The sequence below is a fragment of the Carcharodon carcharias genome, chromosome 24 (genome assembly GCF_017639515.1).
Source record: "Carcharodon carcharias isolate sCarCar2 chromosome 24, sCarCar2.pri, whole genome shotgun sequence".
Taxonomy (NCBI): Eukaryota; Metazoa; Chordata; class Chondrichthyes; order Lamniformes; family Lamnidae; genus Carcharodon; species Carcharodon carcharias.
The window spans coordinates 3,913,284-3,928,912 of record NC_054490.1 but is presented as its reverse complement, the minus strand read 5'-3'; positions in this window follow the sequence as shown (position 1 = coordinate 3,928,912).

Genomic DNA, 15,629 nt, shown 5'->3' with positions numbered 1-15,629 from the left:
TGTGATACAGAGACCGGAACTGTGCACAGTGACTCCCAGAGTGATATAGAGACCGGAACGGTGCACAGTGACACCCAGTGTGATACGGAGACCGGAACTGTGCACAGTGATTCCCAGTGCGATACAGAGACCGGAACGGTGCACAGTGACTCCCAGTGTGATACGGAGACTGGAACTGTGCACAGTAACTCCCAGTGTGATACGGAGACCGGAACTGTGCACAGTGACTCCCAGAGTGATACGGAGACCGGAGCTGTGCACAGTGATTCAAAGTGTGATACGGAGACCGTAACTGTGCACAGTGACTCCCAGTGTGATACGGAGACCGGAGCTGTGCACAGTAACTCTGAGTGTGATACGGAGACCGGAACTGTGCACAGTGACTCCCAGTGATATACGGAGACCGGAACTGTACACAGTAACACCCAGTGTGATACAGAGATAGGAAATGTGCACAGTAACTTCCAGTGTGATACGTAGACCAGAACTGTGCACACTGACTCCCAGTGTGATACGGAGACAGGAACTGTGCACAGTAACTCCCAGTGTGATACGGAGACTGGAACTGTGCACAGTAACTCCCAGTGTGATACGGAGACTGGAACTGTGCACAGTGACTCCCAGTGTGATACGGAGACAGGAACTGTGCGCATTGACTCCCAGTGTGATACGGAGACAGGAACTGTGCACAGTGACTCCCAGTGTGATACGGAGACCGGAACTGTGCACAGTAACTCCCAGTGTGATACGGAGACTGGAACTGTGCACAGTGACTCCCAGTGTGATACGGAGACCGTAACTGCGCTCAGTGACTCCCAGTGTGATACAGAGACAGGAACTGTGCACAGTAACTCCCAGTGTGATACAGAGACAGGAACTGTGCACAGTAACTCCCAGTGTGATACGGAGACCGGAACTGTGCACAGTAACTCCCAGTGTGATACGGAGACCAGAACTGTGCACATTGAATCCCAGTGTGATACGGAGTCCGGAACTGTGCACATTGACTCCCAGTGTGATACGGAGTCCGGAACTGTGCACATTGACTCCCAGTGTGATACAGAGACCGGAACTGTGCACAGTGACTCCCAGTGTGATACAGAGACCGGAACTGTGCACATTGACTCCCAGTGTGATACGGAGACCGGAACTGTGCACAGTAACTCCCAGTGTGATACAGAGATCGGAACTGTGCACAGTAACTCCCATGTGTGATACAGAGACCGGAACTGTGCACAGTGACTCCCAGTGTGATACGGAGACAGGAACTGTGCACAGTGACTCCCAGTGTGATACGGAGACTGGAACTGTGCACAGTGACTCCCAGTGTGATACGGAGACCGGAACTGTGCACAGTGACTCCCAGTGTGATACGGAGACCGGAACTGTGCACAGTGACTCCCAGTGTGATACGGAGACCGGAACTGTGCACAGTGACTCCCAGTGTGATACGGAGACCGGAACTGTGCACAGTGACTCCCAGTGTGATACGGAGACAGGAACTGTGCACAGTGACTCCCAGTGTGATACAGAGACCGGAACTGTGCTCAGTGACTCCCAGTGCGATATGCACATTGCTGCCGTATCTGACGGACTCTCCCCTGTACCTGGTGTATATGAGGGTAGCAGTGACAGGGTGGGTGGTGGGCGGTGGTGGGGGGGGGGGGCGGAGGTGTGGTGGGGTAGGTGAAGAAGTCTATCTGAGTGCTGTTCCTTCTTTATCCGCCAGGGCGGCGCGCCTGCGTCCATCTCGGCCGACTCCCACATGACGTCATGTGGCTACGCCTCACGCCTTGCGGTGAGGGTGACGCCACTCCCCCCCCCCCCCCCGCTCTCCCGCCTTGGGCGCCAGTGCGCCGGCGCACGCCTCGCCCCTCCCACCCCCTCCTCCGGTACCGGCGCGGCCCCACGCGCAGGCGCCCTCCTGCCTCTCTCCGCCGTTTGGCGACGCCCCTCCTCGACTCCCTCCCTCCCTCCCTTCCACTCCGACGGTCATTCGTCTCTAATCCCCCCCTCGCCCCCCCCCCCCAACCCCTACCCCTACCCCGGAACCTCATCCCTCCTGCCCGGTGAATGCGCGCGCCCTTCACCCCCATTCAAATCGGACTCACCCGCCGTGCCTGTCTCTCCGGGTGTCTCGCTCGGTCTCCGGTTTTGGGGGGGGGGGTGGGGGGGGGGCGCAGGCGCGGAGGCGACGCCGTTGAGATTTGAAACAGGCGCCACGAGGCATCCTCAAACGCCCCTGTCCGCATGCGCAGCGCGGGCGGCGTGACCGTTCCAAGGAGGAAGGGGCGTGGTTTGGCAGGCTGAGATGGCATGCGCAGCGGCTAGGTGCTTGATAGGTTCGACGTCGGGGTTGGGGCGGGGTTTAGTCGTCGCCTGCCCGCACTGGTTTGCGCGGTGGCCTTGTGCTTTCCAGGTGACGTCAAAGACGGCCAGTGTGACTTCATCACCGCCTAAGGTCCCGCCAGGACGCATGCGCGCCACAGACCGGTCAGGCGGTTGGGGGTGGGGGGGGGGGTGGGGTTGATCAAGTGTCACATGCGAAGTACGGGATGGGGCGGGAAGGACCGTGCGGCGCTGTCACGTGCCTCAGCCATGACGTCAGAATAGTTCAACTTGGAGCTTGGGCTGGGCCTATTGCCTGGGGTCAGGGGTCATAGGGGATCAATGTTTGGGGTCAGGTTTGAGTATTAGGAGTTGGGATTAGTATTTGGGGTTAAAGGTCATTTGGAGTCAATGTTTGGGGTCAGATTTAGTAACTGGAGTTGGAATGAGTGTTTGGGTGTAAGGTTATATTATGGGGTAAATAGAGTCAAGGTTGGGAGTTGGGGCTGTTGTTTGGGGGTAAGATTATATTATGGGGTAAATAGAGTCAAGGTTGGAGATTCGATTTGGGGCTGGTGTTTGGAGATAAGGTTATATTATGGGGTAAATAGCGCCAGGGTTGGGTATTCGAACTGGGGTCTGTGCCTGGGGGTAAGGTTATATCATGTGATAAATAGAGTCAAGGTTGGGTAATCGGATGGGGGCTGGTGTTTCGGGGTAAGGTTATATTATGGGGTAAATAGAGTCAAGGTTGGGGATTGGGGCTGGTGTTCGGGGGTAAGATTATATTATGAGGTAAGTAGAGTCAAGGTTGGGGATTCGAATTTTCGCCTGGGTTTGTGGGTAAGGTTATATTATGGGGTAAATAGAGTCACGGTTGGGGATTCGAATTGGGGCTGGTGTTTGGGGTAAGGTTCTATTATGGGGTAATTAGAGACAAGGTTGTGTATTTGGATTGAGGTCAGTGTTTTGGGGTAAGGTTATATTATGAGGTAAGTAGAGTCAAGGTTGGGGATGCGAATTCGGGCTGGTGTTTGGGGGTACTGTTATATTATGAGGTAAATAGAGACAAGGTTGGGGATTGGGGCTGGTGTTTGGGGGTAAGGTTATATTATGGGGTAAATAGGATCACAGTTGGGGATTCGAATTGACGCTGGTGTTTCGGGGTAAGGTTATATTATGGGGTAAATAGAGTCAAGGTTGGGGATTCGAATTGGGGCTGGTATTTGGAGATAAGGTTATATTAATGGGTAAATAGAATCAAGGATGGGGTTTCGAATTGGGGCTGATGTTTGTGGTAAGATTATGTTAAAGGGTAAATAGAGTCAGGGTTGTGTATTTGAACTGGGGTCTGTGCTTGGGGGTAAGGTTATATTATATGGTAAATAGAGTCAAGGTTGGGGATTCGGATGGAGCTGGTGTTTGGGGGTAACGCTATACTATGGGGTAAATAGAGTCAAGCTTGGGGATTCGAATTGGCGCTGGGGTTTGTGGGTAAGGTTATATTATGGGGTAAATGGAGTCACGGTTGGGGATTCGAATTGGGGCTGGTGTTTGTGGGTAAGGTTAGATTAAGGGGTAAATAGAGTCAGGGTTGGGGAATTGAATTGGGGCTGGTGTTAGGGGTAAGGTTCTATTAAGGGGTAAATAGAGTCAAAGTTGGGAATTCGGATTGGGGCTGGTATTTGGGGGTAAGCTTATATTATGGGGTAAATAGAGTCAAGATTCCGGATTCGAATTGGGGCTGGTGTTTGGGGGTAAGGTTATATTAAGGGGTAAATAGAGTCAAGGTGGATGATTCGAATTGCGGCTGGTGTTTGGGGTAAGGTTCTATTATGGGGTAATTAGAGACAAGGTTGTGTATTTGGATTGAGGTCAGTGTTTTGGGGTAAGGTTATATTATGTGGTAATTAGAGTCAATGTTGGGGCTTGAATTGGGGCTGGTGTTTGGGGGTAAGATTATATTATGGGGTAAAAAGAATCAAGGATGGGCATTCGAATTTGGGCTGTTGTTTGGGGTAAGGTTATATTAAAGGGTAAATAGAGCCTGGGTTGTGTATTCGAACTTGGGTCTGTGCTTGGGGATAAGGTTATATAATGTGGTAAATAGAGTCAAGGTTGGGTATTCGGATGGGGGCTGGTGTTTGTGGGTAAGGTTATATTATTTGTTAAATAGAGTCAAGGTTGGGGATTTGAATTGTCGCTGCGGTTTGTGGGTAAGGTTATATAAGGGTAACTAGGATCAAGTTTGTGTATTCGAATTGGGGCTGGTGTTTGGGGGTAAGTTTAGATGAAGGGGTAAATAGAGACAAGGTTAGGGATTTGAATTGGGGCTGGTGTTTCGAGGTATGGTTATATTATGGGGTAAATAGAGTCAAGGTTTGGGATTCGAATTGGGGTTGGTGTTTGGGGGTAAGGTTATATTAGGGTAAATAGGATCAAGTTTGTGTATTTGAATTGGGGCTGGTGTTTTGAGTAAGGTTATATTATGGGGTAACTAGAGTCAAGGTTGGGGATTCGAATTGGGGATGGTGTTTGAGAGTAAGGTTATATTATGGGGTAAATAGCGTCAAGGTTGGGGATAGGAATTGGCTCCGGTGTTTGGCGGTAAGGTTATATTATGGGGTAAATAGAGTCACGGTTGGTGATTCGAACTGGGGCTGGTGTTTGTGGGTCAGGTTAGATTAAGGGGTAAATGGAGTCGTGGTTGCCAATTGGGGCTGGTGTTTGGGGGCAAGGTTATCTTATGGGGTAAATAGAGTCAAGGTTGGGGATTCGAATTGGGGCTGGTGTTTCGGGGTAAGGTTTGATTAAGGGGAAAATAGAGTCAAGGTTGGAGATTTGAATTGGGGCTGGTGTTTGGGGTAAGGTTATATTAAGGGGTAAATAGAGTCAAGTTTGGGAATTCGAATTGGGGCTGGTGTTTGGGGGTAAGGTTATATTATGGGGTGAATAGAGTCAAGGTTGGGGATTCGAATTGGGGCTGGTGTTTGTGGGTAACGTTAGATTAAGGGGTAAATAGAGTCAAGGTTGGGGATTTGAATTGGGGCTGGTGTTTCGGGGTAAGGTTATATTATGGGGTAAACAGTTTCAAGGTTGGGAATTCGATTTGGGGCTGGTATTTGGGAGTTCGGTTATATTATGGGGTAAATAGAGTCAAGGTTCGGGATTCGAATAGTGGTTGGTGTTTGGGGGTAAGGTTATAGGGTAAATAGGATCAAGTTTGTGTATTCGAATTGGGGCTGGTGTTTAGGGGTAAGGGTATATTATGGGGTAACTAGAGTCAAGGTTGGGGATTCGAATTCGGGATGGTGTTTGGGGGAAAGGTTATATTATGGGGTAAATAGAGTCAAGGAATGAGATTCGAATTGGGGGTGTTGGTTGGGCTAAGATTATATTAAAGGGTAAATAGAGCCAGGGTTGGGTATTCGAACTGGGGTCTGTGCTTGAGGGTAAGGTTATATTTTGTGGTAAATAGAGTCAAGGTTGTGGATTCGAAATGGGGTTGGTGTTTGGGGATAAGGTTATATTAAGGGGTGAATAGAGTCAAGGTTGGGGATTTGAATTGGGGCTGGTATTTGGGGGTAATGTTATATTATGTGGTAAATAGAGTCAAGGTTGGGAATTGGGGCTGGTGTTTGGGGGTAAGGTTATATTATGGGGTAAGTAGAGTCAAGGTTGGGGATTTGTACTGGAGCTGGTGTTGGGCGATAAGGTTATATTATGGGATAAATAGGATCACGGTTGGGGATTCGAAGTGACGCTGGTGTTTGGGGGTAAGGTTATATTATGGGGTAAATAGAGTCAAGGTTGGAGATTCGAATTGGGGCTGGTGTTTGGAGATAAGGTTATATTAATGGGTAAATAGAATCAAGGATGGGGTTTCGAATTGGGGCTGATGTTTGTGGTAAGATTATGTTAAAGGGTAAATAGAGTCAGGGTTGTGTATTCGAACTGGGGTCAGTGTTTGGGGGTAAGGTTATATGGTAAATAGAGTCAAGGTTGGGGATTCGGATGGAGCTGGTGTTTGGGGGTAACGTTATACTATGGGGTAAATAGAGTCAAGATTGGGGATTCGAATTGGCGCTGGGGTTTGTTGGTAAGGTTATATTATGGGGTAAATGGAGTCACGGTTGGGGATTCGAATTGGGGCTGGTGTTTGTGGGTAAGGTTAGATTAAGGGGTAAATAGAGTCAGGGTTGGGGAATTGAATTGGGGCTGGTGTTAGGGGTAAGGTTCTATTAAGGGGTAAATAGAGTCAAAGTTGGGAATTCGGATTGGGGCTGGTATTTGGGGGTAAGCTTATATTATGGGGTAAATAGAGTCAAGATTGGGGTTTCGAATTGGGGCTGGAGTTTGGGGGTAAGTTTATATCATGGGGTAAATAGAGTCAAGATTCCGGATTCGAATTGGGGCTGGTGTTTGGGGGTAAGGTTATATTAAGGGGTAAATAGAGTCAAGGTGGATGATTCGAATTGCGGCTGGTGTTTGGGGATAAGTTTATATTATGGGGTAAATAGAGTCTAGGTTGGGGATTCGAATTGGGGCTGGTGTTTGGGGTAAGGTTCTATTATGGGGTAATTAGAGACAAGGTTGTGTATTTGGATTGAGGTCAGTGTTTTGGGGTAAGGTTATATTATGTGGTAAATAGAGTCAATGTTGGGGCTTGAATTGGGGCTGGTGTTTGGGGGTAAGATTATATTATGGGGTAAAAAGAATCAAGGATGGGCATTCGAATTTGGGCTGTTGTTTGGGGTAAGGTTATATTAAAGGGTAAATAGAGCCTGGGTTGTGTATTCGAACTTGGGTCAGTGCTTGGGGATAAGGTTATATAATGTGGTAAATAGAGTCGAGGTTGGGTATTCGGATGGGGGCTGGTGTTTGTGGGTAAGGTTATATTATTTGTTAAATAGAGTCAAGGTTGGGGATTCGAATTGTCGCTGCGGTTTGTGGGTAAGGTTATATTAGGGTAACTAGGATCAAGTTTGTGTATTCGAATTGGGGCTGGTGTTTGGGGGTAAGTTTAGATGAAGGGGTAAATAGAGACAAGGTTAGGGATTTGAATTGGGGCTGGTGTTTCGAGGTATGGTTATATTATGGGGTAAATAGAGTCAAGGTTTGGGATTCGAATTGGGGTTGGTGTTTGGGGGTAAGGTTATATTAGGGTAAATAGGATCAAGTTTGTGTATTTGAATTGTGGCTGGTGTTTTTGTGTAAGGTTATATTATGGGGTAACTAGAGTCAAGGTTGGGGATTCGAATTGGGGATGGTGTTTGGGAGTAAGGTTATATTATGGGGTAAATAGCGTCAAGGTTGGGGATAGGAATTGGCTCCGGTGTTTGGGGGTAAGGTTATATTATGGGGTAAATAGAGTCACGGTTGGTGATTCGAACTGGGGCTGGTGTTTGTGGGTCAGGTTAGATTAAGGGGTAAATGGAGTCATGGTTGCCAATTGGGGCTGGTGTTTGGGGGCAAGGTTATCTTATGGGGTAAATAGAGTCAAGGTTGGGGATTCGAATTGGGGCTGGTGTTTCGGGGTAAGGTTTGATTAAGGGGAAAATAGAGTCAAGGTTGGAGATTTGAATTGGGGCTGGTGTTTGGGGTAAGGTTATATTAAGGGGTAAATAGAGTCAAGTTTGGGAATTCGAATTGGGGCTGGTGTTTGGGGGTAAGGTTATATTATGGGGTAAATAGAGTCAAGGTTGGGGATTCGAATTGGGGCTGGTGTTTGTGGGTAACGTTAGATTAAGGGGTAAATAGAGTCAAGGTTCGGGATTTGAATTGGGGCTGGTGTTTCGGGGTAAGGTTATATTATGGGGTAAACAGTTTCAAGGTTGGGGATTCGATTTGGGGCTGGTATTTGGGCGTTCGGTTATATTATGGGGTAAATAGAGTCAAGGTTCGGGATTCGAATAGTGGTTGGTGTTTGGGGGTAAGGTTATAGGGTAAATAGGATCAAGTTTGTGTATTCGAATTGGGGCTGGTGTTTAGGGGTAAGGGTATATTATGGGGTAACTAGAGTCAAGGTTGGGGATTCGAATTCGGGATGGTGTTTGGGGGAAAGGTTATATTATGGGGTAAATAGAGTCAAGGAATGAGATTCGAATTGGGGGTGTTGGTTGGGCTAAGATTATATTAAAGGGTAAATAGAGCCAGGGTTGGGTATTCGAACTGGGGTCTGTGCTTGAGGGTAAGGTTATATTTTGTGGTAAATAGAGTCAAGGTTGTGGATTCGAAATGGGGTTGGTGTTTGGGGATAAGGTTATATTAAGGGGTGAATAGAGTCAAGGTTGGGGATTTGAATTGGGGCTGGTGTTTGGGGGTAATGTTATATTATGTGGTAAATAGAGTCAAGGTTGGGGATTGGGGCTGGTGTTTGGGTGTAAGGTTATGTTATGGGGTAAGTAGAGTCATGGTTGGGGATGCAAATTGGGGCTGGTGTTTGGGGGTAAGGTTATATTCTGGGTATTTAGAGTCAAGGTTGGGGATTGGGGCTGGTGTTTGGGGGTAAGGTTATATTATGGGGGAAGTAGAGTCAAGGTTGGGGATTCGAATTGGGGCTGGTGTTTGGGGGTAAGGTTATATTATGGGGTAAATAGAGCCAAAGTTGGGGATTCAAAATGGGGCTGGTGTTTGGGGGTAAGGTTATATTAAGGGGTGAATAGAGTCAAGGTTGGGGATTCGAATTGGGGCTGGTGTTTGGGGGTAAGGTTATATTAAGGGGTAGATCGAGTCAAGGTTGGGGATTTGAACTGGGGCTGGTGTTTGGGGGTAAGATTATATCATGGGGTAAAAAGAGACAAGATTGGGGATTCGAATTGGGGCTGGTGTTTCGCCCTAAGTTATATAATGGGGTAAATAGAGTCAAGGTTGGAAATTCGAATTGGGGCTGGTGTTTGGGGTAAGGTTATATTATCCGGTAAATGGAGACAAGGATGGGTATTTGGATTAGGGTCAGTGTTTGGGGTTAAGGTTATATTATGGGGTAAATAGAGTCAAGGTTGAGGATTTGAACTGGAGCCGGTGTTGGGGGATAAGGTTATATTATGGGATAAATAGGATCACGGTTTGGGATTGGAATTGACGCTGGTGTTTGGTTGTAAGGTTATATTATGGGGTAAATAGAGTCACGGTTGGAGTTTCGAATTGGGGCTGGTGTTTGGAGATAAGGTTATATTAATGGGTAAATAGAATCAAGGATGGGGTTTCGAATTGGGGCTGATGTTTGGGGTAAGATTATATTAAAGGGTAAATAGAGTCAGGGTTGTGTATTCAAACTGCGGTCAGTGCTTGGGGGTAAGTTTATATTCAGGAGTAAATGGAGTCAAGGTGGATGATTCGAATTGCGGCTGGTGTTTGGGGGTAAGATTATATTATGGGGTAAATAGAGTCTAGGTTGGGGATTCAAATTGGGGCTGGTGTTTGGGGTAAGGTTCTATTATGGGGTAATTAGAGACAAGGTTGTGTATTTGGATTGAGGTCAGTGTTTTGGGGTAAGGTTATATTATGGGGTAAATAGAGTCAAGGTTGGGTATTTGGATTTGGGCTGTTGTTTGGGGTAAGGTTATATTATGGGGTAAATAGAGTCAAAGTTGGGGATTCGAATGGGGGCTGGTGTTTCGGGGTATGGTTATATTATGGGGTAAATAGAGTCAATGTTGGGGCTTGAATTGGGGCTGGTGTTTGGGGGTAAGATTATATTATGGGGTAAAAAGAATCAAGGATGGGGATTCGAATTTGGGCTGTTGTTTGGTGTAAGGTTATATTAAAGGATAAATAGAGCCTGGGTTGTGTATTCGAACTTGCGTCTGTGCTTGGGGGTAGGTTATATAATGTGGTAAATATTGTCAAGGTTGGGTATTCGGATGGGGGCTGGTGTTTGTGGGTAAGGTTATATTATGTGTTAAATAGAGTCAAGGTTGGGGATTCGAATTGTCGCTGCGGTTTGTGGGTAAGGTTATATTAGGGTAACTAGGATCAAGTTTGTGTATTCGAATTGGGGCTGGTGTTTGGGGGTAAGTTTAGATGAAGGGGTAAATAGAGACAAGGTTAGGGATTTGAATTGGGGCTGGTGTTTCGAGGTAAGTTTATATTATGGGGTAAATAGAGTCAAGGTTTGGGATTCGAATTGGGGTTGGTGTTTGGGGTAAGGTTATATTAGGGTAAATAGGATCAAGTTTGTGTATTTGAATTGTGGCTGGTGTTTTTGTGTAAGGTTATATTATGGGGTAACTAGAGTCAAGGTTGGGGATTCGAATTGGGGATGGTGTTTGGGGGTAAGGTTATATTATGGGGTAAATAGAGTCAAGGTTGGGGATACGAATTGGCTCCGGTGTTTGGGGGTAAGGTTATATTATGGGGTAAATAGAGTCACGGTTGGTGATTCGAACTGGGGCTGGTGTTTGGGGTAAGGTTATATTAAGGGGTAAATAGAGTCAAGGTTGGGAATTCGAATTGGTGCTGGTGTTTAGGGGTAAGGTTATATTATGGGGTAAATAGAGTCAAGGTTGGGGATTCGAATTGGGGCTGGTGTTTGTGGGTAACGTTAGATTAAGAGGTAAATAGAGTCAAGGTTGGGGATTTGAATTGGGGCTGGTATTTTGGAGTTAGGTTATATTATGGAGTAAATAGAGTCAAGGTTCGGGATTCGAATAGTGGTTGGTGTTTGGGGGTAAGGTTATAGGGTAAATAGGATCAAGTTTGTGTATTCGAATTGGGGCTGGTGTTTAGGGGTAAGGTTATATAATGGGGTAACTAGAGTCAAGGTTGGGGATTCGAATTCGGGATGGTGTTTGGGGGTAAGGTTATATTATGGGGTAAATAGATCAAGGTTGGGGATTTGAACTGGAGCTGGTGTTGGGGATAAGGTTATATTATAGGGTAAATAGGTTCAAAGTTGGCGATTCGAATTGAGGCTGGTGTTTGGGGGTAAGGTTATATTATGGGGTAAATAGAGTCAAGTTTGGGTATTTGGATTTGGGCTGTTGTTTGGGGTAAGGTTATATTATGGGGTAAATAGAGTCAAGGTTGGGTATTTGGATTGGGACTGTTGTTTGGGGGTAAGGTTATATTCTGGGGTAAGTAGAGTCAAGGTTGGGGATTCGAATTGGGGCTGGTGTTTGGGGGTAAGGTTATTTTAAGGGGTAATTAGAGTCAAGGTTGGGGATTCGAATTGGGCTGGTGTTTGGGGGTGAGGTTATATTATGGTGTAAATAGAATCAATGTTGGGGATTCGAATTGGGACTGGTTTTTGGGCGTAAGGTTATATTATGAGGTAAATAGAGACAAGGTTGGGGATTTGAATGGGGGCTGGTTTTCGGGGTAAGGTTATATTATGGGGTAAATAGAGATAAGGTTAGGGATTCGAATTGTGGCTTCTGTTTGGGGGTAATGTTATATTGTGGGGAAAATGGAGTCAATGTTGGGGATTCGAATTGGGGCTGGTGTTTGGTGGTAAGGTTATATTATCGGGTAAATGGAGACAAAGTTTGGTATTTGGATCATTCAGTGTTTGGGGGTAAGGTTATATTATGGGGTAAATAGAGTCAAGGTTGGGGATTTGAACTGGAGCTGTTGTTGGGGGACAAGGTTTTATTATAGGGTAATTAGGATCAAGATTGGGGATTCGAATTTAGGCTGGTGTTTGGGGTAAGTTATATTATGGGGTAAATAGAGTCAAGTTTGGGTATTTGGATTTGAGCTGTTGTTTGGGGGTAAGTTTATATTATGGGGTAAATCGAGTCAAGTATGGGTATGTGGATTGTGGCTGTTGTTTGGGGGTAAGGTTATATTATGGGGTAAATAGAGTCAAAGTTGGGTATTTGGATTGGGGCTGTTGTTTGGGGGTAAGGTTATATTCTGGGGTAAGTCGAGTCAAGGTTGGGGATTCGAATTGGGGCTGGTGATTGGGGGTAAGGTTATATTATGGTGTAAATAGAATCAAGTTTGGGGATTCGCATTGGGGCTGGTTTTTGTGCGTAAGGTTATATTCTGAGGTAAATAGAGACAAGGTTGGGGATTTGAATGGGGACTGGTTTTCGGGGTAAGGTTATTTTATGGGCAAATAGAGTCAAGGTTGGGGATTCGAATTGTCGCTGGGGTTTGTGGGTAAGGTTATATTATGGGGTAAATAGAGTCAAGGTTGGGGATTCGAATTGGGGCTGGTGTTTGGGGGTAAGGTTATTTTAAGAGGTAATTAGAGTCAAGGTTGGGGATTCGAATTGGGGCTGGTGTTTGGGGGTAAGGTTATATTATGGTGTAAATAGAATCAAGGTTGGGGAATCGAAATGGGGCTGGTTTTTGGGCGTAAGGTTATATTATGGGGTAAATAGAGACAAGGTTGGGGATTCGAATTGTGCCTTCTGTTTGGGGGTAATGTTATATTATGGGGTAAATAGAGTCAATGTTGCGGATTCGAATTGGGGCTGGTGTTTGGTGGTAAGGTTATATTATCGGGTAAATGGAGACAAAGTTGGGTATTTGGATCATTCAGTGTTTGGGGGTAAGGTTATATTATGGGGTAAATAGAGTCAAGGTTTGGTGTTTGGATTGGGGCTGTTGTTTGGGGGTCAGGTTATATTCTGTGGTAAGTACAGTCAAGGTTGGGGATTCGAATTGGGGCTTGTGTTTGGGGGTAAATTTATATTACGGGGTAAATAGAGTCAAGGTTGGGGATTCGAATTGTCGCTGGGGTTTGTGGGTAAGGTTATATTATGTGGTAAATAGAATCACGGTTGGGGATTCGAATTGGGGCTGGTGTTTGGGGGTAAGTTTATTTTAAGAGGTAATTAGCGTCAAGGTTGGGGATTCGAATTGGGGCTGGTGTTTGGGGGTAAGGTTATATTATGGTGTAAATAGAATCAAGGTTGGGGATTCGAATTGGGGCTGGTTTTTGGGCGTAAGGTTATATTATGAGGTAAATAGAGACAAGGTTGGGGATTTGAATGGGTGCTGGTTTTCGGGGTAAGGTTATATTATGGGGTAAATAGAGACAAGGTTGGGGATTCGAATTGTGGCTTCTGTTTGGGGGTAATGTTATATTATGGGGTAAATAGTGTCAATGTTGGGGATTCGAATTGGGGCTGGTGTTTGGTGGTAAGGTAATATTATCTGGTAAATGGAGACAAAGTTGTGTATTTGGATCATTCAGTGTTTGGGGGTAAGGTTATATTATGGGGTAAATAGATCAAGGTTGGGGATTTGAACTGGAGCTGGTGTTGGGGGATAAGGTTATATTATAGGGTAAATAGGTTCAAGGTTGGGGATTCGAATTGGGGCTGGTGTTTGGTGGTAAGGTTATATTATCGGGTAAATGGAGACAAAGTTTGGTATTTGGACCATTCAGTGTTTGGGGGAAAGGTTATATTATGGGGTAAATAGAGTCAAGGTTGGGGATTTGAACTGGAGCTGGTGTTGGGGGATAAGGTTATATTGTAGGGTAAATAGGATCAAGGTTGGGGATTCGAATTGAGGCTGGTATTTGGGGGTAAGGTTATATTATGGGGTAAATAGAGTCAAGTTTGGGTATTTGGATTTGGGCTGTTGTTTGGGGTAAGGTTATATTATGGGGTAAATAGAGTCAAGGTTGGGTATTTGGATTGTGGCTTTTGTTTGGGGGTAAGGTTATATGCTGGGGTAAGTACAGTCAAGGTTGGGGATTCGAATTTGGGCTTGTTGTTGGGGGTAAGTTTATATTATGGGGTAATTAGAGTCAAGGTTGGGGATTTGAATTGTTGCTGGGGTTTGTGGGTAAGGTTATATTATGGGGTAAAATTGAATCACGGTTGGGGATTCGAATTGGGGCTGGTTTTTGGGGGTAAGTTTATTTTAAGAGGGAATTAGAGTCAAGGTTGGGGATTCGAATTGGGGCTGGTGTTTGGGGGTAAGGTTATTTTATGGTGTAAATAGAATCAAGGTTGGGGATTCGAATTGAGGCTGGTGTTTGGGGGTAAGGTTATATTATGGGGTAAATAGAGTCAAGTTTGGGTATTTGGAATGGGGCTGTTGTTTGGGGTAAGGTTATATTATGGGGTAAATAGAGTCAAGGTTGGGGATTCGAATTGGGGCTGGTGTTTGGGGGTAAGGTTATATTATGGGTTTAGCAGAGTCAAGGTTGGGGATTCGAATTGGGGCTGGTGTTTGGGGGTAAGTTTATATTAAGGGGTAAATAGAGTCAAGGTTGGGGATTCGAATTGGGGCTGGTTTTGGGGGTAAGGTTATATTATGTGGTAAATAGAGACAAGGTTGGGGATTCGAATTGGGGCTAGTGTTTGGGGGTAAGGTTATATTATGGGTTAAATAGTGTCAAGGTTGGAAATTCGAATTGAGGCCTTTGTTTGGAGTAAGGTTATATTATGGAGTACATAGAGTCAATGTTGGAAATTCGAATTGGGGCTGGTGTTTGTTGTAAGGTTATATTATGCGGTAAATAGGGACTAGGTTGGGGATTCGAATTAGAGCTGGTATCTGGGGTAAGGTTATATTATGGGGTAAACAGAGACAAGGTTGGGGATTCGAATTGGGGCTGGTGTTTGGGGATAAGGTTATATTATGGTGTAAATAGAATCAAGGTTGGGGATTCGAATTGGGGCTGGTGTTTGGGGGTAAGGTTATATTTTGGTGTAAATATAATCAAGGTTGGGGATTCGAATTGAGGCTGGTGTTTGGGGGTAAGGTTATATTATGGGGTAAATAGAGTCAAGTTTGGGTATTTGGAATGGGGCTGTTGTTTTGGGTAAGGTTATATTATGGGGTAAATAGAGTCAAGGTTGGGTATTTGGATTGGGATTGTTGTTTGGGGGTAAGGTTATATTCTGGGGTAAGTAGAGTCAAGGTTGGGGATTCGAATTGGGCTGTTGTTGGGGGGTAAGGTTATATTATGGGGTAAATAGAGTCAAGGTTGGGGATTTGAATTGGGCCTGGTGTTTGGGGGTAAGGTTATATTATGGGGTAAATAGAGTCAAGGTTGGGGATTCGAATTTTCGCCTGGGTTTGTGGGTAAGGTTATATTATGGGGTAAATAGAGTCACGGTTGGGGATTCGAATTGGGCTGGTGTTTGGGGGTAAGGTTATATTATGGTGTAAATAGAATCAAGGTTGGGGATTCGAATTGGGGCTGGTGTTTGGGGGTAAGGGTATATTATGGGGTAAATAGAGTCAAGGTTGGAAATTCGAATTGAGGCCTTTGTTTGGAGTAAGGTTATATTATGGAGTACATAGAGTCAATGTTGGAAATTCGAATTGGGGCTGGTGTTTGTTGTAAGGTTATATTATGCGGTAAGTAGGGACAAGGTTGGGGATTC